The sequence below is a fragment of the Pleurodeles waltl genome, chromosome 6, assembly GCF_031143425.1.
Source record: "Pleurodeles waltl isolate 20211129_DDA chromosome 6, aPleWal1.hap1.20221129, whole genome shotgun sequence".
NCBI lineage: Eukaryota > Metazoa > Chordata > Amphibia > Caudata > Salamandridae > Pleurodeles > Pleurodeles waltl.
In genome coordinates, this window is record NC_090445.1 from 385520482 (window position 1) to 385547816 (window position 27335).

Consider the following 27335-nt stretch of genomic DNA (forward strand, 5'->3'; position numbering starts at 1 on the left):
GCTTCCCAATCCAGGGCCTGTACCCACAGACTGGATCACTGCCTGGCAAACCAGGACTTCTTGGGGGGCATACCTACCCCCTACCAGGTCAGAGTTTACCCTCTGAACCTGGTCATCCAACCCAGGGTCACCACCCTGCGGTTGAACCACTGCCTGGCACACCAGGACTTCCAGGGGGGCACACTTACCCCCCTCAAGGGACACACTGTCCCGAAGGGCCACACAAGAGTCTGGCTGGCGCAGGTCTCCTGACCTCTGCCCATCTGACAGAGTCTGGATTCCCCCCAACCCAGAAATGGTCTCACCAAGGTCATTCATGGGGGGCTCTGCTCTCAGAGCTGACCCCTGACCCTCCAGGTTCTCCACTGGGGTCCGCAACCCCCTCTCAACCCTCTGTCTGGACTTCTGCACCCCCTCACTAGGAGTGGTACTGCCAGACACCAGAACTGGTGGGACGCTGGCTACAGCCGCCCCCCCAAGTTCTCCTGACACTGTGGGGTCTCCCTCAACAGATGGCCCTATGGTACAGGCTAGGCTCCCCTCCTGGTGTTCCCGCAGGGAACCCTCCAGGACCTGGGACCGGATCTCGGGCACCTTGGGCCTCAACCCATCCCCATTCCCTCTCCTCTGAGACTGGACATGGGGTCCCTCACCCATCCCACTACACTGGGACCTACCTGGGACACTACAATCCTTCCCTACCTCACCTGGTTGGGAACTACCTAGACCACTCCTCTCAGGAGCACCCCCAAATGCCTCTTCAGACTCTCTGGTACTCACCCAGAAGTCTGCCTCCATTGTAAGCTCCCTGGGGTCAGAGAACTCACACTCCACCTGGTGTTGGCATAGCTCTGGAAAATAAGGACTAGACATATGCTCTCCAGCAATTACATCACTCAGCCCCTCACATGAATTAACCAAAGTACCCTTCACCCAACCATCCAGTGACTCTGCTTTGAAAAAGCACCCCACATCACCCTCCTGAGACTGGTGAGACAGTACCTGACTGTCCCTGACACTCAACCCACACTCTTCTGGGATGTTTTCACACTCCATAACCAGGACTTCTACCTGGGGGGAACCCCTCTCCCTGTCACTCTCACCTAGAGTCAGTAGAGTGTCCCTCCCACCAGTAGGAATATGACTCCCCATGCCAGTTCCCCAATCCACCTCAGGGACCCTGTGCATCACTGGAGCTACCTCATACCCCTGAACCTCCTGGCGTGTGTTAACTCCCTCCTTCAAGTAGGGCACCACCTCTCTGGGCATGTGCACTTCTGCAGCATCACTGGATATACAATTGTTGCTGCCACCATTCCAGCTGGACTCAGCCCTCATGACTTCCAGCTCTTTCAATTTAAGCTCGTAAGCATAAATCATTTTTTTAATCTCTAAGTCCCTCCTCCTTTCTGCCAGGACTAAGGCCCTCTTCTCCTCGGCCCTCTTAAGCTCTTCCAGACTCCGGATTCGAGCTAGGAGCCTATCATCTCTTTCTGTTCCCTCCTCAGGGCCACTGCCCTCCTCTTTGGAGTAGTCCTCCTCCTCAGAGTAGTTATCCTCCTCAGAGTCATTTGGTGGTGTTGCCTGACAACGTTTCAATTCATCCTGAAACAGGGCTGACTCAAGATCCTCCCTTCTGGATTCCTTGTTCACAGCCAGTCCCCTTTCCATGCAGAATGCTTTAAGCTGCCACTTTTTATACATAGATAGGTGCCAGAAATTGACTTCCATTTCTGCAAAGGCTTCACAACCAAAAAACAAAGTCCAAAAATATCATCAATACTTCCAGGAGGACATCAGAGAACAAAAAGCAGAATCACAAGACAAGTAGTATGTGGTCACGTAGTGGTCTGAGATCAAAACAGTAGTGTACACTTAATTACTGTATGTCAAGTACAAATACAAGTCCAATCCCGACCGCTGGTCACCAATGTTAGAAATGGGGTCTTTGGTTGACAGTCAGGTTACCCCCTGTTCAAGCAAGGACCCTCACTCTAGTTAGGATAAAAGAGAATCACCCTCAGCTAACCCCTGCTTACCCCCTTGGTAGCTTGGCAGAGCAGTAGGCTTAACCTCAGAGTGCTGGGCGTAAAGTATTTGTACCAACACACACAGTAACTTAATGAAAACACTACAAAATGACAACACCAGTTTAGAAAAATAGGAAATATTTATCTGGACAAAACAAGACCAAAACGACAAAAATCCAACATACACAAGTCAAGTTATGATTTTTTAAAGGTTTAAAATAAAAAGAGTCTTTAGGTAGTTGTAACAACACACTAGCGCTGCTAGCGTGTAAATGTACCTGGTTTGCGGCAAAAATAACCCCGCACGGGCGGTGTGCGTCGGAAATAACCCTGCACGGGTATATGCGTCGAAAACAGCTCGGCACGGCGAGGCGCGTCGAAAAAGCCAGCCACGCGACGGTCCGAAAGTCCCGCGGCGCTGGTTGCGATCTCTCAGCCTTCGTCAGCGATGCTGCGCGTCGTTTCTCCTACTCCGGGCGTCGATTCTCCGGTCGCGTTTCCTGCGGCGTCGTTTCTCAGCTGCGGAGCCGGCGTCGCGTCGTTTTCTCAGCCGCGATCGGATTCGCGTCGATCTTTTCTCCGCACGCCGCTCGGTGCGTGTATTTTTGTCCTTAGGCTGCCAGCCTCTCCTTTCAGGGTCCCAGGAACTGGAAGGGCACCACAGAGCAGAGTAGGGGTCTCTCCAGAGACTCCAGGTGCTGGCAGGAAGAAGTCTTTGCTATCCCTGAGACTTCAACAACAGGAGGCAAGCTCTACATCAAGCCCTTGGAGATTTCTTCTTCAAGATGGAAGGCACACAAAGTCCAGTCTTTGCCCTCTTACTCAGGCAGAAGCAGCACTGCAGGAAAGCTCCACAAAGCACAGTCACAGGCAGGGCAGCACTTGTTCCTCAGCGATCAGCTCTTCTCCAGGCAGAGGTTCCTCTTGATTCCAGAAGTGTTTCTAAAGTTTGTAAGTTTGGGTGCCCTTCTTATACTCATTTTAGTCTTTGAAGTCACCTTTCTTCAAAGGGGACTCACACCTTCTTGTGAGATCCTGCCTTGCCCAGGCAAGGCCTCAGACACACACCAGGGGGCTGGAGACAGCATTGTCAGAGGCAGGCACAGTCCTTTCAGATGAGAGTGACCACTCCACCCCTCCCTCCTAGCAGAGATGGCTAATCAGGAATGCAGATCACACCCCAGCTCCCTTTGTGTCACTGTCTGGTGTGAGGTGAAAAACAACCCAACTGTCAACTGACCCAGACAGGGAATCCACAAACAAGGCAGAGTCACAGAATGGTTTAAGCAAGAAAATGCTCACTTTCTAAAAGTGGCATTTCCCAACTCACAATCTCAAAATCAACTTTACTAAAAGATGCATTTTTAAATTGTGAGTTCAGGGATCCCAAACTCCACCTGTCCATCTCTTCTCTAGGGGAATCTACACTTTAATCATATTTAAAGGTAGCCCCCATATTATCCTATGAGAGAGACAGACCTTGCAACAGTGAAAACGAAATTGGCAGTATTTCACTGTCAGGACATATAAACCACATTACTATATGTCCTACCTTATCCATACACTGCACCCTGCCCTTGGGGCTACCTAGGGCATACCTTAGGGGTGCCTTACATGTAAGGAAAGGGAAGGTTTAGGCCTGGCAAGTGGGTACACTTGCCAAGTCGAATTTACAGTGTAAAAATACACATACAGACACTGCAGTGGCAGGTCTGAGACATGATTACAGAGCTACTTATGTGGGTGGCACAACCAGTGCTGCAGGCCCACTAGTAGCATTTGATTTACAGGCCCTGGCACCTCTAGTGCACCTTACTAGGGACTTACTAGTAAATCAAATATGCCAATCATGGATAAACCACTTACATACAATTTAAACAGGAGAGCATATGCACTTTAGCACTGGTTAGCAGTGGTAAAGTGCTCAGAGTTGAAAAGCCAACAGCAACATGTCAGAAAAATATAGGAGGCAGGAGGCAAAAAAGTCTGGGGATGACCCTGCAAAAGCAAAAGTCCAACAAGAATGTAGTTTAATTTGTGCCTATATGTTGACATTCATAAGTACATAGGCTTCCACTCATACTCTGAAAGTCACAGCTGGCCACATTCTGCCTTAAGACTACATATGGCACTCTGAGATCGGAAACCGTCTGGCTTTGTAGCTCAGTGGCAAAGCACTAATTTTTTGGAACCAGGGGACACGAGTTCAATCCTCATCAGGGTCTTCTGTTTATCTTTTAAATCTTAACTCTTTTCAAGTTATTTCACCTAGGAATCACACCTCGTTTTAAGCTTGCTTATTGTCAACGTTCCCTTTTCTGCTTTTATCTTAACAAGAAGACTTGAATAATACCAGAGAACTACGACTCATTCGTCTCCCCTTCCGATTGCCTGACAAACGCTGTTCTCACCCTGCAAGGCAAAACCAGATAATAACTCAATGTTTACCGTCCCTTGGAAAGGTTGAGCGAGTATCTGACCTCTCTTTCTGCTCAATCTGCTTCCACATAACGAGCGTTATAGGGCTCGAGCAGTGGCACCTTGGAGATTTTAATTTCTTTCCTCTCAAAACACTATAGCTCCCAGATACCTCGGCTCTCAGGAAAATGAGGTGAATCCTCAAAACCCCAGCCACCACTCACCATAAACTTCCTTTTCTCATGCTCTCTGTTCAAATGATACAACTTATCTTGTACTTAAAGTGAAAGTGAATGCAGGCAGACTTGTTTGATAGATTTGGTGACCTTGATTGGTTGGGATGGATAAAGAAGTGAACCTGGTGTCTCAAGAAGTAGAATCAGGATGGGGATGAGGAAAAGAGAAATTGAGCAGGGACCACAATCACAGGTTAGAGAAATACGTGTCATGAATGAAATCATTTTAAAAAGTTGACTTCTAGCAGGCATTATTTTTCAAAATTGCAGACAAATTAAAAATGAATTTTGTATTGGAGGAACAATCACAGCACACAAGAGGTACAATCTACTTTAGAGGAATAGCATATTTGGCTAAGGCCTTGGTGTGATGATGCTATCCTTTTGCCATTTATATGAGTTATATTTTATTCAATTTGGTTGATCAACATTTTTTGCAGCACTTCAATTTATGGCTATTCATGCGACTATACTGTTTTTATTATTCTTGTTATTTAGCAAATTTATTTTTGAATACACTGATGTGAATGCATAGTTCACAAGTCAGCACATCATAATGCAGTGAAACGAATCGTCCCGAAGGTGATGTGATCCTAGGGACCCGGAGGAGTTAGACAGGAAGATTCTGAATAGAAGTAAATAATCTTTAGCAAGCGCCATCTTTAATCTGAGTTTAATTTTTCCTTTCATTGAAATGATTTAAAAAAGTTAATGCAGTTGCTCCAGGTGAGGCTCGAACTCACAACCTCGGCATGGCTCAGTGCAAGTACTGCTGTATAAGTACCGCGCGCTAACCGATTGCGCCACTGGAGCTCACACATACACCATGAGTCCAACTGCGCCACCTAGAGGTGACTTAGTAGACGACAGGATCGTCATCAACATACCGTATGCAAGATCAGCTCACATGCAAACATGTTACCCTGATTACTACAATTACAGTGGAACCGGAAAAGATTCTATAATTGTCCTGTAACATAAAATTCAGTCTTTTGAAAACCACATTCAATTATATCTTGTCAGTTCCGACAAAGTCTAGGGGAATCTAATTGTTATGTCTCATAAGCACAAAGGAGGAATTTAGCCAGAAAATGATATGTTGGACCCAAGTTGGGGGAAGGTGGGTAGTTGGATATCTTACTTCAACTGTTTTCATTTTAGCTACAGACTAGTGTCAACAGAGTACCTCATGTGTACAAATGCTTTAAATCCTGTTACAGGGTGGATGAAGTGGGTGAGTGGTTAAGGTGGCGGACTGCCCATACAGTGTGCTCTGCATGTGTGGATACAAATCCCTCCATCGTCAAAGTCCGATCATGTTGGTTTTTGAAGGTCAGCACTGCTCCCAGTATAATTACGCTCTCTTTCGAGACACATCCAAAAATCGTTAGATGATCCCATCTGGCTAATCCATTGTAGCAAATACATTAAATAAAATAGAGGGTGTTGTGTTTATTAGAAAGTTAGTCTTTCATGGAGAGCCCAGAAGAATGTCTTTCCTTCAAGCATGGCCTTCAACTTAGTTTGGATATCTGGAAGGAATAGAAAGCAGCTCTTACTACTAAAGTGTCAGCTGTTTGAAGAGCCATTTATTTATGTCTGCCCTGCACTGACATATCCCTTCTGATAAGTAGTTTCCTGTAAATGTCTCAGATTGCAGAGATACTAACTACTGATATCCATATCCTGAGTAATGTGAGTTCTTTAATATTCTCCTAAGAATATAGAGTTTTGCCACCTTCCACGAAAAGTGCCTTAAGAATGTAGTTTAATGTGTGCCTATATGTTGACATTCATAAGTACATAGGTTTCCACTCATACTCTGAAACTCACAGCTGGCCACATTCTGCCTTAAGACTACATATGGCACTCTGAGATATGGAAATCCTCCGGCTTTGTAGCTCAGTGGCAAAGCACGGATTTTTTGGAACCAGGGGACACGAGTTCAATCCTCATCAGGATCTTCTGTTTATCTTTTAAATCTTAACTCTTTTCAAGTTATTTCACCTAGGAATCACACCTCGTTTTAAGCTTGCTTATTGTCAACGTTCCCTTTTCTACTTTTATCTTAGCAAGAAGACTTGAATAATACCAGAGAACTACGACTCATTCGTCTCCCCTTCCGATTGCCTGACAAACGCCTGACAAACGCTGTTCTCACCCTGCTAGGCAAAACCAGATAATAACTCAATGTTTACCGTCCCTTGGAAAGGTTGAGCGAGTATCTGACCTCTCTTTCTGCTCAATCTGCTTCCACATAACGAGCGTTATAGGGCTCGAGCAGTGGCACCTTGGAGATTTTAATTTCTTTCCTCTCAAAACACTATAGCTCCCAGATACCTCGGCTCTCAGGAAAATGAGGTGAATCCTCAAAACCCCAGCCACCACTCACCATAAACTTCCTTTTCTCATGCTCTCTGTTCAAATGATACAACTTATCTTGTACTTAAAGTGAAAGTGAATGCAGGCAGACTTGTTTGATAGATTTGGTGACCTTGATTGGTTGGGGTGGATAAAGAAGTGAACCTGGTGTCTCAAGAAGTAGAATCAGGATGGGGATGAGGAAAAGAGAAATTGAGCATGGACCACAATCACAGGTTAGAGAAATACGTGTCATGAATGAAATCATTTTAAAAAGTTGACTTCTAGCAGGCATTATTTTTCAAAATTGCAGACAAATTAAAAATGAATTTTGTATTGGAGGAACAATCACAGCACACAAGAGGTACAATCTACTTTAGAGGAATAGCATATTTGGCTAAGGCCTTTGTGTGATGATGCTATCCTTTTGCCATTTATATGAGTTATATTTTATTCAATTTGGTTGATCAACATTTTTTGCAGCTCTTCAATTTATGGCTATTCATGCGACTATACTGTTTTTATTATTCTTGTTATTTAGCAAATTTCTTTTTGAATACACTGATGTGAATGCATAGTTCACAAGTCAGCACATCATAATGCAGTGAAACGAATCGTCCCGAAGGCGATGTGATCCTAGGGACCCGGAGGAGTCAGACAGGAAGATTCTGAATAGAAGTGAATAATCTTTAGCAAGCGCCATCTTTAATCTGAGTTTAATTTTTCCTTTCAGTGTAATGATTTAAAAAAGATAATGCTGTTGCTCGAGGTGAGGCTCGAACTCACAACCTCGGCATGGCTCAGTGCAAGTATTGCTGTATAAGTACCGCGCGCTAATCGATTGCGCCACTGGAGCTCACACATACACCATGAGTCCAACTGCGTGACCTAGAGGTGACTTAATAGACGACAGGATCGTCATCAACATACCGTATGCAAGATCAGCTCACATGCAAACATGTTACCCTGATTACTACAATTACAGTGGAACCGGAAAAGATTCTATAATTGTCCTGTAACATAAAATTCAGTCTTTTGAAAACCACATTCAATTATATCTCGTCAGTTCCGACAAAGTCTAGGGGAATCTAATTGTTATGTCTCATAAGCACCAAGGAGGAATTTAGCCAGAAAATGATATGTTGGACCCAAGTTGGGGGAAGGTGGGTAGTTGGATATCTTACTTCAACTGTTTTCATTTTAGCTACAGACTAGTGTCAACAGAGTACCTCGTGTGTACAAATGCTTTAAATCATGTTACAGGGTGGATGAAGTGGGTGAGTGGTTAAGGTGGCGGACTGCCCATACAGTGTGCTCTGCATGTGTGGATACAAATCCCACCATCGTCAAAGTCCGATCATGTTGGTTTTTGAAGGTCAGCACTGCTCCCAGTATAATTACGCTCTCTTTCGAGACACATCCAGAAATCGTTAGATGATCCCATCTGGCTAATCCATTGTAGCAAATACATTAAATAAAATAGAGGGTGTTGTGTTTATTAGAAAGTTAGTCTTTCATGGAGAGCCCAGAAGAATGTCTTTCCTTCAAGCATGGCCTTCTACTTAGTTTGGATATCTGGAAGGAATAGAAAGCAGCTCTTACTTCTAAAGTGTCAGCTGTTTGAAGAGCCATTTATTTATGTCTGCCCTGCACTGACATATCCCTTCTGATGAGCAGTTTCCTGTAAATGTCTCAGATTGCAGAGATACTAACTACTGATATCCATATCCTGAGTAATGTGAGTACTTTAATATTCTCCTAAGAATATAGAGTTTTGCCACCTTCCAAGAAAAGTGCCTTAAGAATGTAGTTTAATTTGTGCCTATATGTTGACATTCATAAGTACATAGGCTTCCACTCATACTCTGAAAGTCACAGCTGGCCACATTCTGCCTTAAGACTACATATGGCACTCTGAGATCGGAAACCGTCTGGCTTTGTAGCTCAGTGGCAAAGCACTAATTTTTTGGAACCAGGGGACACGAGTTCAATCCTCATCAGGGTCTTCTGTTTATCTTTTAAATCTTAACTCTTTTCAAGTTATTTCACCTAGGAATCACACCTCGTTTTAAGCTTGCTTATTGTCAACGTTCCCTTTTCTGCTTTTATCTTAACAAGAAGACTTGAATAATACCAGAGAACTACGACTCATTCGTCTCCCCTTCCGATTGCCTGACAAACGCTGTTCTCACCCTGCAAGGCAAAACCAGATAATAACTCAATGTTTACCGTCCCTTGGAAAGGTTGAGCGAGTATCTGACCTCTCTTTCTGCTCAATCTGCTTCCACATAACGAGCGTTATAGGGCTCGAGCAGTGGCACCTTGGAGATTTTAATTTCTTTCCTCTCAAAACACTATAGCTCCCAGATACCTCGGCTCTCAGGAAAATGAGGTGAATCCTCAAAACCCCAGCCACCACTCACCATAAACTTCCTTTTCTCATGCTCTCTGTTCAAATGATACAACTTATCTTGTACTTAAAGTGAAAGTGAATGCAGGCAGACTTGTTTGATAGATTTGGTGACCTTGATTGGTTGGGATGGATAAAGAAGTGAACCTGGTGTCTCAAGAAGTAGAATCAGGATGGGGATGAGGAAAAGAGAAATTGAGCAGGGACCACAATCACAGGTTAGAGAAATACGTGTCATGAATGAAATCATTTTAAAAAGTTGACTTCTAGCAGGCATTATTTTTCAAAATTGCAGACAAATTAAAAATGAATTTTGTATTGGAGGAACAATCACAGCACACAAGAGGTACAATCTACTTTAGAGGAATAGCATATTTGGCTAAGGCCTTTGTGTGATGATGCTATCCTTTTGCCATTTATATGAGTTATATTTTATTCAATTTGGTTGATCAACATTTTTTGCAGCTCTTCAATTTATGGCTATTCATGCGACTATACTGTTTTTATTATTCTTGTTATTTAGCAAATTTCTTTTTGAATACACTGATGTGAATGCATAGTTCACAAGTCAGCACATCATAATGCAGTGAAACGAATCGTCCCGAAGGTGATGTGATCCTAGGGACCCGGAGGAGTTAGACAGGAAGATTCTGAATAGAAGTGAATAATCTTTAGCAAGCGCCATCTTTAATCTGAGTTTAATTTTTCCTTTCATTGAAATGATTTAAAAAAGTTAATGCAGTTGCTCCAGGTGAGGCTCGAACTCACAACCTCGGCATGGCTCAGTGCAAGTACTGCTGTATAAGTACCGCGCGCTAACCGATTGCGCCACTGGAGCTCACACATACACCATGAGTCCAACTGCGCCACCTAGAGGTGACTTAGTAGACGACAGGATCGTCATCAACATACCGTATGCAAGATCAGCTCACATGCAAACATGTTACCCTGATTACTACAATTACAGTGGAACCGGAAAAGATTCTATAATTGTCCTGTAACATAAAATTCAGTCTTTTGAAAACCACATTCAATTATATCTTGTCAGTTCCGACAAAGTCTAGGGGAATCTAATTGTTATGTCTCATAAGCACAAAGGAGGAATTTAGCCAGAAAATGATATGTTGGACCCAAGTTGGGGGAAGGTGGGTAGTTGGATATCTTACTTCAACTGTTTTCATTTTAGCTACAGACTAGTGTCAACAGAGTACCTCGTGTGTACAAATGCTTTAAATCATGTTACAGGGTGGATGAAGTGGGTGAGTGGTTAAGGTGGCGGACTGCCCATACAGTGTGCTCTGCATGTGTGGATACAAATCCCACCATCGTCAAAGTCCGATCATGTTGGTTTTTGAAGGTCAGCACTGCTCCCAGTATAATTACGCTCTCTTTCGAGACACCTCCAGAAATCGTTAGATGATCCCATCTGGCTAATCCATTGTAGCAAATACATTAAATAAAATAGAGGGTTTTGTGTTTATTAGAAAGTTAGTCTTTCATGGAGAGCCCAGAAGAATGTCTTTCCTTCAAGCATGGCCTTCTACTTAGTTTGGATATCTGGAAGGAATAGAAAGCAGCTCTTACTACTAAAGTGTCAGCTGTTTGAAGAGCCATTTATTTATGTCTGCCCTGCACTGACATATCCCTTCTGATGAGCAGTTTCCTGTAAATGTCTCAGATTGCAGAGATACTAACTACTGATATCCATATCCTGAGTAATGTGAGTACTTTAATATTCTCCTAAGAATATAGAGTTTTGCCACCTTCCAAGAAAAGTGCCTTAAGAATGTAGTTTAATTTGTGCCTATATGTTGACATTCATAAGTACATAGGCTTCCACTCATACTCTGAAAGTCACAGCTGGCCACATTCTGCCTTAAGACTACATATGGCACTCTGAGATCGGAAACCGTCTGGCTTTGTAGCTCAGTGGCAAAGCACTAATTTTTTGGAACCAGGGGACACGAGTTCAATCCTCATCAGGGTCTTCTGTTTATCTTTTAAATCTTAACTCTTTTCAAGTTATTTCACCTAGGAATCACACCTCGTTTTAAGCTTGCTTATTGTCAACGTTCCCTTTTCTACTTTTATCTTAGCAAGAAGACTTGAATAATACCAGAGAACTACGACTCATTCGTCTCCCCTTCCGATTGCCTGACAAACGCCTGACAAACGCTGTTCTCACCCTGCTAGGCAAAACCAGATAATAACTCAATGTTTACCGTCCCTTGGAAAGGTTGAGCGAGTATCTGACCTCTCTTTCTGCTCAATCTGCTTCCACATAACGAGCGTTATAGGGCTCGAGCAGTGGCACCTTGGAGATTTTAATTTCTTTCCTCTCAAAACACTATAGCTCCCAGATACCTCGGCTCTCAGGAAAATGAGGTGAATCCTCAAAACCCCAGCCACCACTCACCATAAACTTCCTTTTCTCATGCTCTCTGTTCAAATGATACAACTTATCTTGTACTTAAAGTGAAAGTGAATGCAGGCAGACTTGTTTGATAGATTTGGTGACCTTGATTGGTTGGGGTGGATAAAGAAGTGAACCTGGTGTCTCAAGAAGTAGAATCAGGATGGGGATGAGGAAAAGAGAAATTGAGCATGGACCACAATCACAGGTTAGAGAAATACGTGTCATGAATGAAATCATTTTAAAAAGTTGACTTCTAGCAGGCATTATTTTTCAAAATTGCAGACAAATTAAAAATGAATTTAGTATTGGAGGAACAATCACAGCACACAAGAGGTACAATCTACTTTAGAGGAATAGCATATTTGGCTAAGGCCTTTGTGTGATGATGCTATCCTTTTGCCATTTATATGAGTTATATTTTATTCAATTTGGTTGATCAACATTTTTTGCAGCTCTTCAATTTATGGCTATTCATGCGACTATACTGTTTTTATTATTCTTGTTATTTAGCAAATTTCTTTTTGAATACACTGATGTGAATGCATAGTTCACAAGTCAGCACATCATAATGCAGTGAAACGAATCGTCCCGAAGGTGATGTGATCCTAGGGACCCGGAGGAGTCAGACAGGAAGATTCTGAATAGAAGTGAATAATCTTTAGCAAGCGCCATCTTTAATCTGAGTTTAATTTTTCCTTTCAGTGTAATGATTTAAAAAAGATAATGCAGTTGCTCGAGGTAAGGCTCGAACTCACAACCTCGGCATGGCTCAGTGCAAGTATTGCTGTATAAGTACCGCGCGCTAATCGATTGCGCCACTGGAGCTCACACATACACCATGAGTCCAACTGCGCCACCTAGAGGTGACTTAGTAGACGATAGGATCGTCATCAACATACCGTATGCAAGATCAGCTCACATGCAAACATGTTACCCTGATTACTACAATTACAGTGGAACCGGAAAAGATTCTATAATTGTCCTGTAACATAAAATTCAGTCTTTTGAAAACCACATTCAATTATATCTCGTCAGTTCCGACAAAGTCTAGAGGAATCTAATTGTTATGTCTCATAAGCACAAAGGAGGAATTTAGCCAGAAAATGATATGTTGGACCCAAGTTGGGGGAAGGTGGGTAGTTGGATATCTTACTTCAACTGTTTTAATTTTAGCTACAGACTAGTGTCAACAGAGTACCTCATGTTTACAAATGCTTTAAATCCTGTTACAGGGTGGATGAAGTGGGTGAGTGGTTAAGGTGGCGGACTGCCCATACAGTGTGCTCTGCATGTGTGGATACAAATCCCACCATCGTCAAAGTCCGATCATGTTGGTTTTTGAAGGTCAGCACTGCTCCCAGTATAATTACGCTCTCTTTCGAGACACATCCAGAAATCGTTAGATGATCCCATCTGGCTAATCCATTGTAGCAAATACATTAAATAAAATAGAGGGTGTTGTGTTTATTAGAAAGTTAGTCTTTCATGGAGAGCCCAGAAGAATGTCTTTCCTTCAAGCATGGCCTTCTTCTTAGTTTGGATATCTGGAAGGAATAGAAAGCAGCTCTTACTACTAAAGTGTCAGCTGTTTGAAGAGCCATTTATTTATGTCTGCCCTGCACTGACATATCCCTTCTGATGAGTAGTTTCCTGTAAATGTCTCAGATTGCAGAGATACTAACTACTGATATCCATATCCTGAGTAATGTGAGTTCTTTAATATTCTCCTAAGAATATAGAGTTTTGCCACCTTCCACGAAAAGTGCCTTAAGAATGTAGTTTAATGTGTGCCTATATGTTGACATTCATAAGTACATAGGTTTCCACTCATACTCTGAAACTCACAGCTGGCCACATTCTGCCTTAAGACTACATATGGCACTCTGAGATATGGAAATCCTCCGGCTTTGTAGCTCAGTGGCAAAGCACTAATTTTTTGGAACCAGGGGACACGAGTTCAATCCTCATCAGGATCTTCTGTTTATCTTTTAAATCTTAACTCTTTTCAAGTTATTTCACCTAGGAACCACACCTCGTTTTAAGCTTGCTTATTGTCAACGTTCCCTTTTCTGCTTTTATCTTAGCAAGAAGACTTGAATAATACCAGAGAACTACGACTCATTCGTCTCCCCTTCCGATTGCCTGACAAACGCCTGACAAACGCTGTTCTCACCCTGCTAGGCAAAACCAGATAATAACTCAATGTTTACCGTCCCTTGGAAAGGTTGAGCGAGTATCTGACCTCTCTTTCTGCTCAATCTGCTTCCACATAACGAGCGTTATAGGGCTCGAGCAGTGGCACCTTGGAGATTTTAATTTCTTTCCTCTCAAAACACTATAGCTCCCAGATACCTCGGCTCTCAGGAAAATGAGGTGAATCCTCAAAACCCCAGCCACCACTCACCATAAACTTCCTTTTCTCATGCTCTCTGTTCAAATGATACAACTTATCTTGTACTTTAAGTGAAAGTGAATGCAGGCAGACTTGTTTGATAGATTTGGTGACCTTGATTGGTTGGGGTGGATAAAGAAGTGAACCTGGTGTCTCAAGAAGTAGAATCAGGATGGGGATGAGGAAAAGAGAAATTGAGCATGGACCACAATCACAGGTTAGAGAAATACGTGTCATGAATGAAATCATTTTAAAAAGTTGACTTCTAGCAGGCATTATTTTTCAAAATTGCAGACAAATTAAAAATGAATTTTGTATTGGAGGAACAATCACAGCACACAAGAGGTACAATCTACTTTAGAGGAATAGCATATTTGGCTAAGGCCTTTGTGTGATGATGCTATCCTTTTGCCATTTATATGAGTTATATTTTATTCAATTTGGTTGATCAACATTTTTTGCAGCTCTTCAATTTATGGCTATTCATGCGACTATACTGTTTTTATTATTCTTGTTATTTAGCAAATTTCTTTTTGAATACACTGATGTGAATGCATAGTTCACAAGTCAGCACATCATAATGCAGTGAAACGAATCGTCCCGAAGGCGATGTGATCCTAGGGACCCGGAGGAGTTAGACAGGAAGATTCTGAATAGAAGTAAATAATCTTTAGCAAGCGCCATCTTTAATCTGAGTTTAATTTTTCCTTTCATTGAAATGATTTAAAAAAGATAATGCAGTTGCTCCAGGTGAGGCTCAAACTCACAACCTCGGCATGGCTCAGTGCAAGTACTGCTATATAAGTACCGCGCGCTAACCGATTGCGCCACTGGAGCTCACACATACACCATGAGTCCAACTGCGCCACCTAGAGGTGACTTAGTAGACGACAGGATCGTCATCAACATACCGTATGCAAGATCAGCTCACATGCAAACATGTTACCCTGATTACTACAATTACAGTGGAACCGGAAAAGATTCTATAATTGTCCTGTAACATAAAATTCAGTCTTTTGAAAACCACATTCAATTATATCTCGTCAGTTCCGACAAAGTCTAGGGGAATCTAATTGTTATGTCTCATAAGCACAAAGTAGGAATTTAGCCAGAAAATGATATGTTGGACCCAAGTTGGGGGAAGGTGGGTAGTTGGATATCTTACTTCAACTGTTTTCATTTTAGCTACAGATTAGTGTCAACAGAGTACCTCGTGTGTACAAATGCTTTAAATCCTGTTCCAGGGTGGATGAAGTGGGTGAGTGGTTAAGGTGGCGGACTGCCCATACAGTGTGCTCTGCATGTGTGGATACAAATCCCACCATCGTCAAAGTCCGATCATGTTGGTTTTTGAAGGTCAGCACTGCTCCCAGTATAATTACGCTCTCTTTCGAGACACATCCAGAAATCGTTAGATGATCCCATCTGGCTAATCCATTGTAGCAAATACATTAAATAAAATAGAGGGTGTTGTGTTTATTAGAAAGTTAGTCTTTCATGGAGAGCCCAGAAGAATGTCTTTCCTTCAAGCATGGCCTTCTACTTAGTTTGGATATCTGGAAGGAATAGAAAGCAGCTCTTACTACTAAAGTGTCAGCTGTTTGAAGAGCCATTTATTTATGTCTGCCCTGCACTGACATATCCCTTCTGATGAGTAGTTTCCTGTAAATGTCTCAGATTGCAGAGATACTAACTACTGATATCCATATCCTGAGTAATGTGAGTACTTTAATATTCTCCTAAGAATATAGAGTTTTGCCACCTTCCACGAAAAGTGCCTTAAGAATGTAGTTTAATGTGTGCCTATATGTTGACATTCATAAGTACATAGGTTTCCACTCATACTCTGAAACTCACAGCTGGCCACATTCTGCCTTAAGACTACATATGGCACTCTGAGATATGGAAAACCTCCGGCTTTGTAGCTCGGTGGCAAAGCACGGATTTTTGGAACCAGGGGACACGAGTTCAATCCTCATCAGGATCTTCTGTTTATCTTTTAAATCTTAACTCTTTTCAAGTTATTTCACCTAGGAATCACACCTCGTTTTGAGCTTGCTTATTGTCAACGTTCCCTTTTCTGCTTTTATCTTAGCAAGAAGACTTGAATAATACCAGAGAACTACGACTCATTCGTCTCCCCTTCCATTGCCTGACAAACGCCTGACAAACGCTGTTCTCACCCTGCTAGGCAAAACCAGATAATAACTCAATGTTTACCGTCCCTTGGAAAGGTTGAGCGAGTATCTGACCTCTCTTTCTGCTCAATCTGCTTCCACATAACGAGCGTTATAGGGCTCGAGCAGTGGCACCTTGGAGATTTTAATTTCTTTCCTCTCAAAACACTATAGCTCCCAGATACCTCGGCTCTCAGGAAAATGAGGTGAATCCTCAAAACCCCAGCCACCACTCACCATAAACTTCCTTTTCTCATGCTCTCTGTTCAAATGATACAACTTATCTTGTACTTAAAGTGAAAGTGAATGCAGGCAGACTTGTTTGATAGATTTGGTGACCTTGATTGGTTGGGGTGGATAAAGAAGTGAACCTGGTGTCTCAAGAAGTAGAATCAGGATGGGGATGAGGAAAAGAGAAATTGAGCATGGACCACAATCACAGGTTAGAGAAATACGTGTCATGAATGAAATCATTTTAAAAAGTTGACTTCTAGCAGGCATTATTTTTCAAAATTGCAGACAAATTAAAAATGAATTTTGTATTGGAGGAACAATCACAGCACACAAGAGGTACAATCTACTTTAGAGGAATAGCATATTTGGCTAAGGCCTTTGTGTGATGATGCTATCCTTTTGCCATTTATATGAGTAATATTTTATTCAATTTGGTTGATCAACATTTTTTGCAGCTCTTCAATTTATGGCTATTCATGCGACTATACTGTTTTTATTATTCTTGTTATTTAGCAAATTTCTTTTTGAATACACTGATGTGAATGCATAGTTCACAAGTCAGCACATCATAATGCAGTGAAACGAATCGTCCCGAAGGCGATGTGATCCTAGGGACCCGGAGGAGTCAGACAGGAAGATTCTGAATAGAAGTGAATAATCTTTAGCAAGCGCCATCTTTAATCTGAGTTTAATTTTTCCTTTCAGTGTAATGATTTAAAAAAGATAATGCAGTTGCTCGAGGTGAGGCTCGAACTCACAACCTCGGCATGGCTCAGTGCAAGTATTGCTGTATAAGTACCGCGCGCTAATCGATTGCGCCACTGGAGCTCACACATACATCATGAGTCCAACTGCGTGACCTAGAGGTGACTTAATAGACGACAGGATCGTCATCAACATACCGTATGCAAGATCAGCTCACATGCAAACATGTTACCCTGATTACTACAATTACAGTGGAACCGGAAAAGATTCTATAATTGTCCTGTAACATAAAATTCAGTCTTTTGAAAACCACATTCAATTATATCTCGTCAGTTCCGACAAAGTCTAGGGGAATCTAATTGTTATGTCTCATAAGCACAAAGGAGGAATTTAGCCAGAAAATGATATGTTGGACCCAAGTTGGGGGAAGGTGGGTAGTTGGATATCTTACTTCAACTGTTTTCATTTTAGCTACAGACTAGTGTCAACAGAGTACCTCGTGTGTACAAATGCTTTAAATCATGTTACAGGGTGGATGAAGTGGGTGAGTGGTTAAGGTGGCAGACTGCCCATACAGTGTGCTCTGCATGTGTGGATACAAATCCCACCATCGTCAAAGTCCGATCATGTTGGTTTTTGAAGGTCAGCACTGCTCCCAGTATAATTACGCTCTCTTTCGAGACACATCCAGAAATCGTTAGATGATCCCATCTGGCTAATCCATTGTAGCAAATACATTAAATAAAATAGAGGGTGTTGTGTTTATTAGAAAGTTAGTCTTTCATGGAGAGACCAGAAGAATGTCTTTCCTTCAAGCATGGCCTTCTACTTAGTTTGGATATCTGGAAGGAATAGAAAGCAGCTCTTACTACTAAAGTGTCAGCTGTTTGAAGAGCCATTTATTTATGTCTGCCCTGCACTGACATATCCCTTCTGATGAGCAGTTTCCTGTAAATGTCTCAGATTGCAGAGATACTAACTACTGATATCCATATCCTGAGTAATGTGAGTACTTTAATATTCTCCTAAGAATATAGAGTTTTGCCACCTTCCAAGAAAAGTGCCTTAAGAATGTAGTTTAATTTGTGCCTATATGTTGACATTCATAAGTACATAGGCTTCCACTCATACTCTGAAAGTCACAGCTGGCCACATTCTGCCTTAAGACTACATATGGCACTCTGAGATCGGAAACCGTCTGGCTTTGTAGCTCAGTGGCAAAGCACTAATTTTTTGGAACCAGGGGACACGAGTTCAATCCTCATCAGGGTCTTCTGTTTATCTTTTAAATCTTAACTCTTTTCAAGTTATTTCACCTAGGAATCACACCTCGTTTTAAGCTTGCTTATTGACAACGTTCCCTTTTCTGCTTTTATCTTAACAAGAAGACTTGAATAATACCAGAGAACTACGACTCATTCGTCTCCCCTTCCGATTGCCTGACAAACGCTGTTCTCACCCTGCAAGGCAAAACCAGATAATAACTCAATGTTTACCGTCCCTTGGAAAGGTTGAGCGAGTATCTGACCTCTCTTTCTGCTCAATCTGCTTCCACATAACGAGCGTTATAGGGCTCGAGCAGTGGCACCTTGGAGATTTTAATTTCTTTCCTCTCAAAACACTATAGCTCCCAGATACCTCGGCTCTCAGGAAAATGAGGTGAATCCTCAAAACCCCAGCCACCACTCACCATAAACTTCCTTTTCTCATGCTCTCTGTTCAAATGATACAACTTATCTTGTACTTAAAGTGAAAGTGAATGCAGGCAGACTTGTTTGATAGATTTGGTGACCTTGATTGGTTGGGATGGATAAAGAAGTGAACCTGGTGTCTCAAGAAGTAGAATCAGGATGGGGATGAGGAAAAGAGAAATTGAGCAGGGACCACAATCACAGGTTAGAGAAATACGTGTCATGAATGAAATCATTTTAAAAAGTTGACTTCTAGCAGGCATTATTTTTCAAAATTGCAGACAAATTAAAAATGAATTTTGTATTGGAGGAACAATCACAGCACACAAGAGGTACAATCTACTTTAGAGGAATAGCATATTTGGCTAAGGCCTTTGTGTGATGATGCTATCCTTTTGCCATTTATATGAGTTATATTTTATTCAATTTGGTTGATCAACATTTTTTGCAGCACTTCAATTTATGGCTATTCATGCGACTATACTGTTTTTATTATTCTTGTTATTTAGCAAATTTCTTTTTGAATACACTGATGTGAATGCATAGTTCACAAGTCAGCACATCATAATGCAGTGAAACGAATCGTCCCGAAGGCGATGTGATCCTAGGGACCCGGAGGAGTCAGACAGGAAGATTCTGAATAGAAGTGAATAATCTTTAGCAAGCGCCATCTTTAATCTGAGTTTAATTTTTCCTTTCAGTGTAATGATTTATAAAAGATAATGCAGTTGCTCGAGGTGAGGCTCGAACTCACAACCTCGGCAAGGCTCAGTGCAAGTATTGCTGTATAAGTACCACGCGCTAATCGATTGCGCCACTGGAGCTCACACATACACCATGAGTCCAACTGCGTGACCTAGAGGTGACTTAATAGACGACAGGATCGTCATCAACATACCGTATGCAAGATCAGCTCACATGCAAACATGTTACCCTGATTACTACAATTACAGTGGAACCGGAAAAGATTCTATAATTGTCCTGTAACATAAAATTCAGTCTTTTGAAAACCACATTCAATTATATCTCGTCAGTTCCGACAAAGTCTAGGGGAATCTAATTGTTATGTCTCATAAGCACAAAGTAGGAATTTAGCCAGAAAATGATATGTTGGACCCAAGTTGGGGGAAGGTGGGTAGTTGGATATCTTACTTCAACTGTTTTCATTTTAGCTACAGACTAGTGTCAACAGAGTACCTCGTGTGTACAAATGCTTTAAATCCTGTTCCAGGGTGGATGAAGTGGGTGAGTGGTTAAGGTGGCGGACTGCCCATACAGTGTGCTCTGCATGTGTGGATTCAAATCCCACCATCGTCAAAGTCCGATCATGTTGGTTTTTGAAGGTCAGCACTGCTCCCAGTATAATTACGCTCTCTTTCGAGACACATCCAGAAATCGTTAGATGATCCCATCTGGCTAATCCATTGTAGCAAATACATTAAATAAAATAGAGGGTGTTGTGTTTATTAGAAAGTTAGTCTTTCATGGAGAGCCCAGAAGAATGTCTTTCCTTCAAGCATGGCCTTCTACTTAGTTTGGATATCTGGAAGGAATAGAAAGCAGCTCTTACTACTAAAGTGTCAGCTGTTTGAAGAGCCATTTATTTATGTCTGCCCTGCACTGACATATCCCTTCTGATGAGTAGTTTCCTGTAAATGTCTCAGATTGCAGAGATACTAACTACTGATATCCATATCCTGAGTAATGTGAGTACTTTAATATTCTCCTAAGAATATAGAGTTTTGCCACCTTCCACGAAAAGTGCCTTAAGAATGTAGTTTAATGTGTGCCTATATGTTGACATTCATAAGTACATAGGTTTCCACTCACACTCTGAAACTCACAGCTGGCCACATTCTGCCTTAAGACTACATATGGCACTCTGAGATATGGAAAACCTCCGGCTTTGTAGCTCGGTGGCAAAGCACGGATTTTTTGGAACCAGGGGACACGAGTTCAATCCTCATCAGGATCTTCTGTTTATCTTTTAAATCTTAACTCTTTTCAAGTTATTTCACCTAGGAATCACACCTCGTTTTAAGCTTGCTTATTGTCAACGTTCCCTTTTCTGCTTTTATCTTAGCAAGAAGACTTGAATAATACCAGAGAACTACGACTCATTCGTCTCCCCTTCCATTGCCTGACAAACGCCTGACAAACGCTGTTCTCACCCTGCTAGGCAAAACCAGATAATAACTCAATGTTTACCGTCCCTTGGAAAGGTTGAGCGAGTATCTGACCTCTCTTTCTGCTCAATCTGCTTCCACATAACGAGCGTTATAGGGCTCGAGCAGTGGCACCTTGGAGATTTTAATTTCTTTCCTCTCAAAACACTATAGCTCCCAGATACCTCGGCTCTCAGGAAAATGAGGTGAATCCTCAAAACCCCAGCCACCACTCACCATAAACTTCCTTTTCTCATGCTCTCTGTTCAAATGATACAACTTATCTTGTACTTAAAGTGAAAGTGAATGCAGGCAGACTTGTTTGATAGATTTGGTGACCTTGATTGGTTGGGGTGGATAAAGAAGTGAACCTGGTGTCTCAAGAAGTAGAATCAGGATGGGGATGAGGAAAAGAGAAATTGAGCATGGACCACAATCACAGGTTAGAGAAATACGTGTCATGAATGAAATCATTTTAAAAAGTTGACTTCTAGCAGGCATTATTTTTCAAAATTGCAGACAAATTAAAAATGAATTTTGTATTGGAGGAACAATCACAGCACACAAGAGGTACAATCTACTTTAGAGGAATAGCATATTTGGCTAAGGCCTTTGTGTGATGATGCTATCCTTTTGCCATTTATATGAGTAATATTTTATTCAATTTGGTTGATCAACATTTTTTGCAGCTCTTCAATTTATGGCTATTCATGCGACTATACTGTTTTTATTATTCTTGTTATTTAGCAAATTTCTTTTTGAATACACTGATGTGAATGCATAGTTCACAAGTCAGCACATCATAATGCAGTGAAACGAATCGTCCCGAAGGCGATGTGATCCTAGGGACCCGGAGGAGTCAGACAGGAAGATTCTGAATAGAAGTGAATAATCTTTAGCAAGCGCCATCTTTAATCTGAGTTTAATTTTTCCTTTCGGTGTAATGATTTAAAAAAGATAATGCAGTTGCTCGAGGTGAGGCTCGAACTCACAACCTCGGCATGGCTCAGTGCAAGTATTGCTGTATAAGTACCGCGCGCTAATCGATTGCGCCACTGGAGCTCACACATACACCATGAGTCCAACTGCGTGACCTAGAGGTGACTTAATAGACGACAGGATCGTCATCAACATACCGTATGCAAGATCAGCTCACATGCAAACATGTTACCCTGATTACTACAATTACAGTGGAACCGGAAAAGATTCTATAATTGTCCTGTAACATAAAATTCAGTCTTTTGAAAACCACATTCAATTATATCTCGTCAGTTCCGACAAAGTCTAGGGGAATCTAATTGTTATGTCTCATAAGCACAAAGGAGGAATTTAGCCAGAAAATGATATGTTGGACCCAAGTTGGGGGAAGGTGGGTAGTTGGATATCTTACTTCAACTGTTTTCATTTTAGCTACAGACTAGTGTCAACAGAGTACCTCATGTGTACAAATGCTTTAAATCCTGTTACAGGGTGGATGAAGTGGGTGAGTGGTTAAGGTGGCGGACTGCCCATACAGTGTGCTCTGCATGTGTGGATACAAATCCCACCATCGTCAAAGTCCGATCATGTTGGTTTTTGAAGGTCAGCACTGCTCCCAGTATAATTACGCTCTCATTCGAGACACATCCAGAAATCGTTAGATGATCCCATCTGGCTAATCCATTGTAGCAAATACATTAAATAAAATAGAGGGTGTTGTGTTTATTAGAAAGTTAGTCTTTCATGGAGAGCCCAGAAGAATGTCTTTCCTTCAAGCATGGCCTTCTACTTAGTTTGGATATCTGGAAGGAATAGAAAGCAGCTCTTACTACTAAAGTGTCAGCTGTTTGAAGAGCCATTTATTTATGTCTGCCCTGCACTGACATATCCCTTCTGATGAGCAGTTTCCTGTAAATGTCTCAGATTGCAGAGATACTAACTACTGATATCCATATCCTGAGTAATGTGAGTACTTTAATATTCTCCTAAGAATATAGAGTTTTGCCACCTTCCAAGAAAAGTGCCTTAAGAATTGTTAGAAATGGGGTCTTTGGTTGACAGTCAGGTTACCCCCTGTTCAAGCAAGGACCCTCACTCTAGTTAGGATAAAAGAGAATCACCCTCAGCTAACCCCTGCTTACCCCCTTGGTAGCTTGGCAGAGCAGTAGGCTTAACCTCAGAGTGCTGGGCGTAAAGTATTTGTACCAACACACACAGTAACTTAATGAAAACACTACAAAATGACAACACCAGTTTAGAAAAATAGGAAATATTTATCTGGACAAAACAAGACCAAAACGACAAAAATCCAACATACACAAGTCAAGTTATGATTTTTTAAAGGTTTAAAATAAAAAGAGTCTTTAGGTAGTTGTAACAACACACTAGCGCTGCTAGCGTGTAAATGTACCTGGTTTGCGGCAAAAATAACCCCGCACGGGCGGTGTGCGTCGGAAATAACCCTGCACGGGTATATGCGTCGAAAACAGCTCGGCACGGCGAGGCGCGTCGAAAAAGCCAGCCACGCGACGGTCCGAAAGTCCCGCGGCGCTGGTTGCGATCTCTCAGCCTTCGTCAGCGATGCTGCGCGTCGTTTCTCCTACTCCGGGCGTCGATTCTCCGGTCGCGTTTCCTGCGGCGGCGTTTCTCAGCTGCGGAGCCGGCGTCGCGTCGTTTTCTCAGCCGCGATCGGATTCGCGTCGATCTTTTCTCCGCACGGCGCTCGGTGCGTGTATTTTTGTCCTTAGGCTGCCAGCCTCTCCTTTCAGGGTCCCAGGAACTGGAAGGGCACCACAGAGCAGAGTAGGGGTCTCTCCAGAGACTCCAGGTGCTGGCAGGAAGAAGTCTTTGCTATCCCTGAGACTTCAACAACAGGAGGCAAGCTCTACATCAAGCCCTTGGAGATTTCTTCTTCAAGATGGAAGGCACACAAAGTCCAGTCTTTGCCCTCTTACTCAGGCAGAAGCAGCACTGCAGGAAAGCTCCACAAAGCACAGTCACAGGCAGGGCAGCACTTGTTCCTCAGCGATCAGCTCTTCTCCAGGCAGAGGTTCCTCTTGATTCCAGAAGTGTTTCTAAAGTTTGTAAGTTTGGGTGCCCTTCTTATACTCATTTTAGTCTTTGAAGTCACCTTTCTTCAAAGGGGACTCACACCTTCTTGTGAGATCCTGCCTTGCCCAGGCAAGGCCTCAGACACACACCAGGGGGCTGGAGACAGCATTGTCAGAGGCAGGCACAGTCCTTTCAGATGAGAGTGACCACTCCACCCCTCCCTCCTAGCAGAGATGGCTAATCAGGAATGCAGATCACACCCCAGCTCCCTTTGTGTCACTGTCTGGTGTGAGGTGAAAAACAACCCAACTGTCAACTGACCCAGACAGGGAATCCACAAACAAGGCAGAGTCACAGAATGGTTTAAGCAAGAAAATGCTCACTTTCTAAAAGTGGCATTTCCCAACTCACAATCTCAAAATCAACTTTACTAAAAGATGCATTTTTAAATTGTGAGTTCAGGGATCCCAAACTCCACCTGTCCATCTCTTCTCTAGGGGAATCTACACTTTAATCATATTTAAAGGTAGCCCCCATATTATCCTATGAGAGAGACAGACCTTGCAACAGTGAAAACGAAATTGGCAGTATTTCACTGTCAGGACATATAAACCACATTACTATATGTCCTACCTTATCCATACACTGCACCCTGCCCTTGGGGCTACCTAGGGCATACCTTAGGGGTGCCTTACATGTAAGGAAAGGGAAGGTTTAGGCCTGGCAAGTGGGTACACTTGCCAAGTCGAATTTACAGTGTAAAAATACACATACAGACACTGCAGTGGCAGGTCTGAGACATGATTACAGAGCTACTTATGTGGGTGGCACAACCAGTGCTGCAGGCCCACTAGTAGCATTTGATTTACAGGCCCTGGCACCTCTAGTGCACCTTACTAGGGACTTACTAGTAAATCAAATATGCCAATCATGGATAAACCACTTACATACAATTTAAACAGGAGAGCATATGCACTTTAGCACTGGTTAGCAGTGGTAAAGTGCTCAGAGTTGAAAAGCCAACAGCAACATGTCAGAAAAATATAGGAGGCAGGAGGCAAAAAAGTCTGGGGATGACCCTGCAAAAGCAAAAGTCCAACACGACCCCCTACCAGCCTAAAGCCAGGGGAGAACAATCAATACCTTGATGTACTTCCCTGATTGGGGCGATAGAACAGGGACCCAGGCCCACAACAGCAGGGGCATGCTCCAGTTCTACGCCTTCCTGACTCCAGTTGGATCCCTCTGTCCATACTCTCAGGGCCCACTAAGCTAACCCATGGGGAACCCTTCTCCACATCTCCAGACACCATCTGTGCAACACCTAACTTTACTTTGCTCACAGATGTATTGCAATGGGCAAATAGTACCACCAGGGCCAACACAATGGTGTTGCCCACTCCACCCCTGGGGTGTGACTTTCGTCCTTCCCCCCCCAGGGGCAACTCTGTCCACCAGGACAGCAAGCCACAGTGGCCCCAGACAACTGTCAGGGATGAGAGCCCGACCTCAGGCCTCTCTAACCACTGTGACTGTGGAGAGTGGGGGGTGGTAGCCCCAGGTGCCTGGCACCCTTTGACCACTCTCTCTTCCACCAGGTCAGGGATGACAACCTGACCCTGATCCTCCCCTCTGGGGCTCTGTACCCTCCCTGCAGAAGCGGCACCCCCAGAGTCAAAAACTGTCAGGGTGCTTGTATAAGCAGTCCTGCACAATTCTTCCATCAGTGCAGGGATGTTAACCTGCAACTGATCCTCCAACCTGGGGTCTGTACCTTCAGGTTGGACCAGGGCCAGGGGTGAGGCTTCCCTCCCCCTGCCCTCTCTTCTGGGGTCCTGAACCACCCAACTAGGAGCGGCCCCCCCAGAAGACAACATGGTAGGGGCACTGTTAGCAGTAGCCCCTTCCTCCAGGTCAGGGGGGACACCCTTAACCTGGCTTCCCAATCCAGGGCCTGTACCCACAGACTGGATCACTGCCTGGCAAACCAGGACTTCTTGGGGGGCATACCTACCCCCTACCAGGTCAGAGTTTACCCTCTGAACCTGGTCATCCAACCCAGGGTCACCACCCTGCGGTTGAACCACTGCCTGGCACACCAGGACTTCCAGGGGGGCACACTTACCCCCCTCAAGGGACACACTGTCCCGAAGGGCCACACAAGAGTCTGGCTGGCGCAGGTCTCCTGACCTCTGCCCATCTGACAGAGTCTGGATTCCCCCCAACCCAGAAATGGTCTCACCAAGGTCATTCATGGGGGGCTCTGCTCTCAGAGCTGACCCCTGACCCTCCAGGTTCTCCACTGGGGTCCGCAACCCCCTCTCAACCCTCTGTCTGGACTTCTGCACCCCCTCACTAGGAGTGGTACTGCCAGACACCAGAACTGGTGGGACGCTGGCTACAGCCGCCCCCCCAAGTTCTCCTGACACTGTGGGGTCTCCCTCAACAGATGGCCCTATGGTACAGGCTAGGCTCCCCTCCTGGTGTTCCCGCAGGGAACCCTCCAGGACCTGGGACCGGATCTCGGGCACCTTGGGCCTCAACCCATCCCCATTCCCTCTCCTCTGAGACTGGACATGGGGTCCCTCACCCATCCCACTACACTGGGACCTACCTGGGACACTACAATCCTTCCCTACCTCACCTGGTTGGGAACTACCTAGACCACTCCTCTCAGGAGCACCCCCAAATGCCTCTTCAGACTCTCTGGTACTCACCCAGAAGTCTGCCTCCATTGTAAGCTCCCTGGGGTCAGAGAACTCACACTCCACCTGGTGTTGGCATAGCTCTGGAAAATAAGGACTAGACATATGCTCTCCAGCAATTACATCACTCAGCCCCTCACATGAATTAACCAAAGTACCCTTCACCCAACCATCCAGTGACTCTGCTTTGAAAAAGCACCCCACATCACCCTCCTGAGACTGGTGAGACAGTACCTGACTGTCCCTGACACTCAACCCACACTCTTCTGGGATGTTTTCACACTCCATAACCAGGACTTCTACCTGGGGGGAACCCCTCTCCCTGTCACTCTCACCTAGAGTCAGTAGAGTGTCCCTCCCACCAG

General features: G+C 43.5%; 6 non-coding genes across 6 annotated transcripts; all 6 read right to left on the reverse strand.

Moving 5' to 3' along the window:
- Positions 1-5402: 5402 nt before the first annotated feature.
- Positions 5403-5497, reverse strand: TRNAI-UAU (transfer RNA isoleucine (anticodon UAU)). The gene is made up of 2 exons: positions 5460-5497; positions 5403-5438 (listed from the first exon to the last, which is right to left on the reverse strand). It is a non-coding gene; the product is annotated as a tRNA-Ile (tRNA).
- Positions 5498-7806: 2309 nt separating this feature from the next.
- TRNAI-UAU (transfer RNA isoleucine (anticodon UAU)) lies at positions 7807-7901 on the reverse strand. The gene is made up of 2 exons: positions 7864-7901; positions 7807-7842 (listed from the first exon to the last, which is right to left on the reverse strand). It is a non-coding gene; the product is annotated as a tRNA-Ile (tRNA).
- A 2297-nt stretch (positions 7902-10198) lies between these two features.
- Positions 10199-10293, reverse strand: TRNAI-UAU (transfer RNA isoleucine (anticodon UAU)). Its single transcript has 2 exons — positions 10256-10293; positions 10199-10234 (listed from the first exon to the last, which is right to left on the reverse strand). It is a non-coding gene; the product is annotated as a tRNA-Ile (tRNA).
- A 4712-nt stretch (positions 10294-15005) lies between these two features.
- TRNAI-UAU (transfer RNA isoleucine (anticodon UAU)) lies at positions 15006-15100 on the reverse strand. The gene is made up of 2 exons: positions 15063-15100; positions 15006-15041 (listed from the first exon to the last, which is right to left on the reverse strand). It is a non-coding gene; the product is annotated as a tRNA-Ile (tRNA).
- A 2307-nt stretch (positions 15101-17407) lies between these two features.
- Positions 17408-17502, reverse strand: TRNAI-UAU (transfer RNA isoleucine (anticodon UAU)). Its single transcript has 2 exons — positions 17465-17502; positions 17408-17443 (listed from the first exon to the last, which is right to left on the reverse strand). It is a non-coding gene; the product is annotated as a tRNA-Ile (tRNA).
- A 4700-nt stretch (positions 17503-22202) lies between these two features.
- TRNAI-UAU (transfer RNA isoleucine (anticodon UAU)) lies at positions 22203-22297 on the reverse strand. The gene is made up of 2 exons: positions 22260-22297; positions 22203-22238 (listed from the first exon to the last, which is right to left on the reverse strand). It is a non-coding gene; the product is annotated as a tRNA-Ile (tRNA).
- Between the last annotated feature and the right edge of the window lie 5038 nt (positions 22298-27335).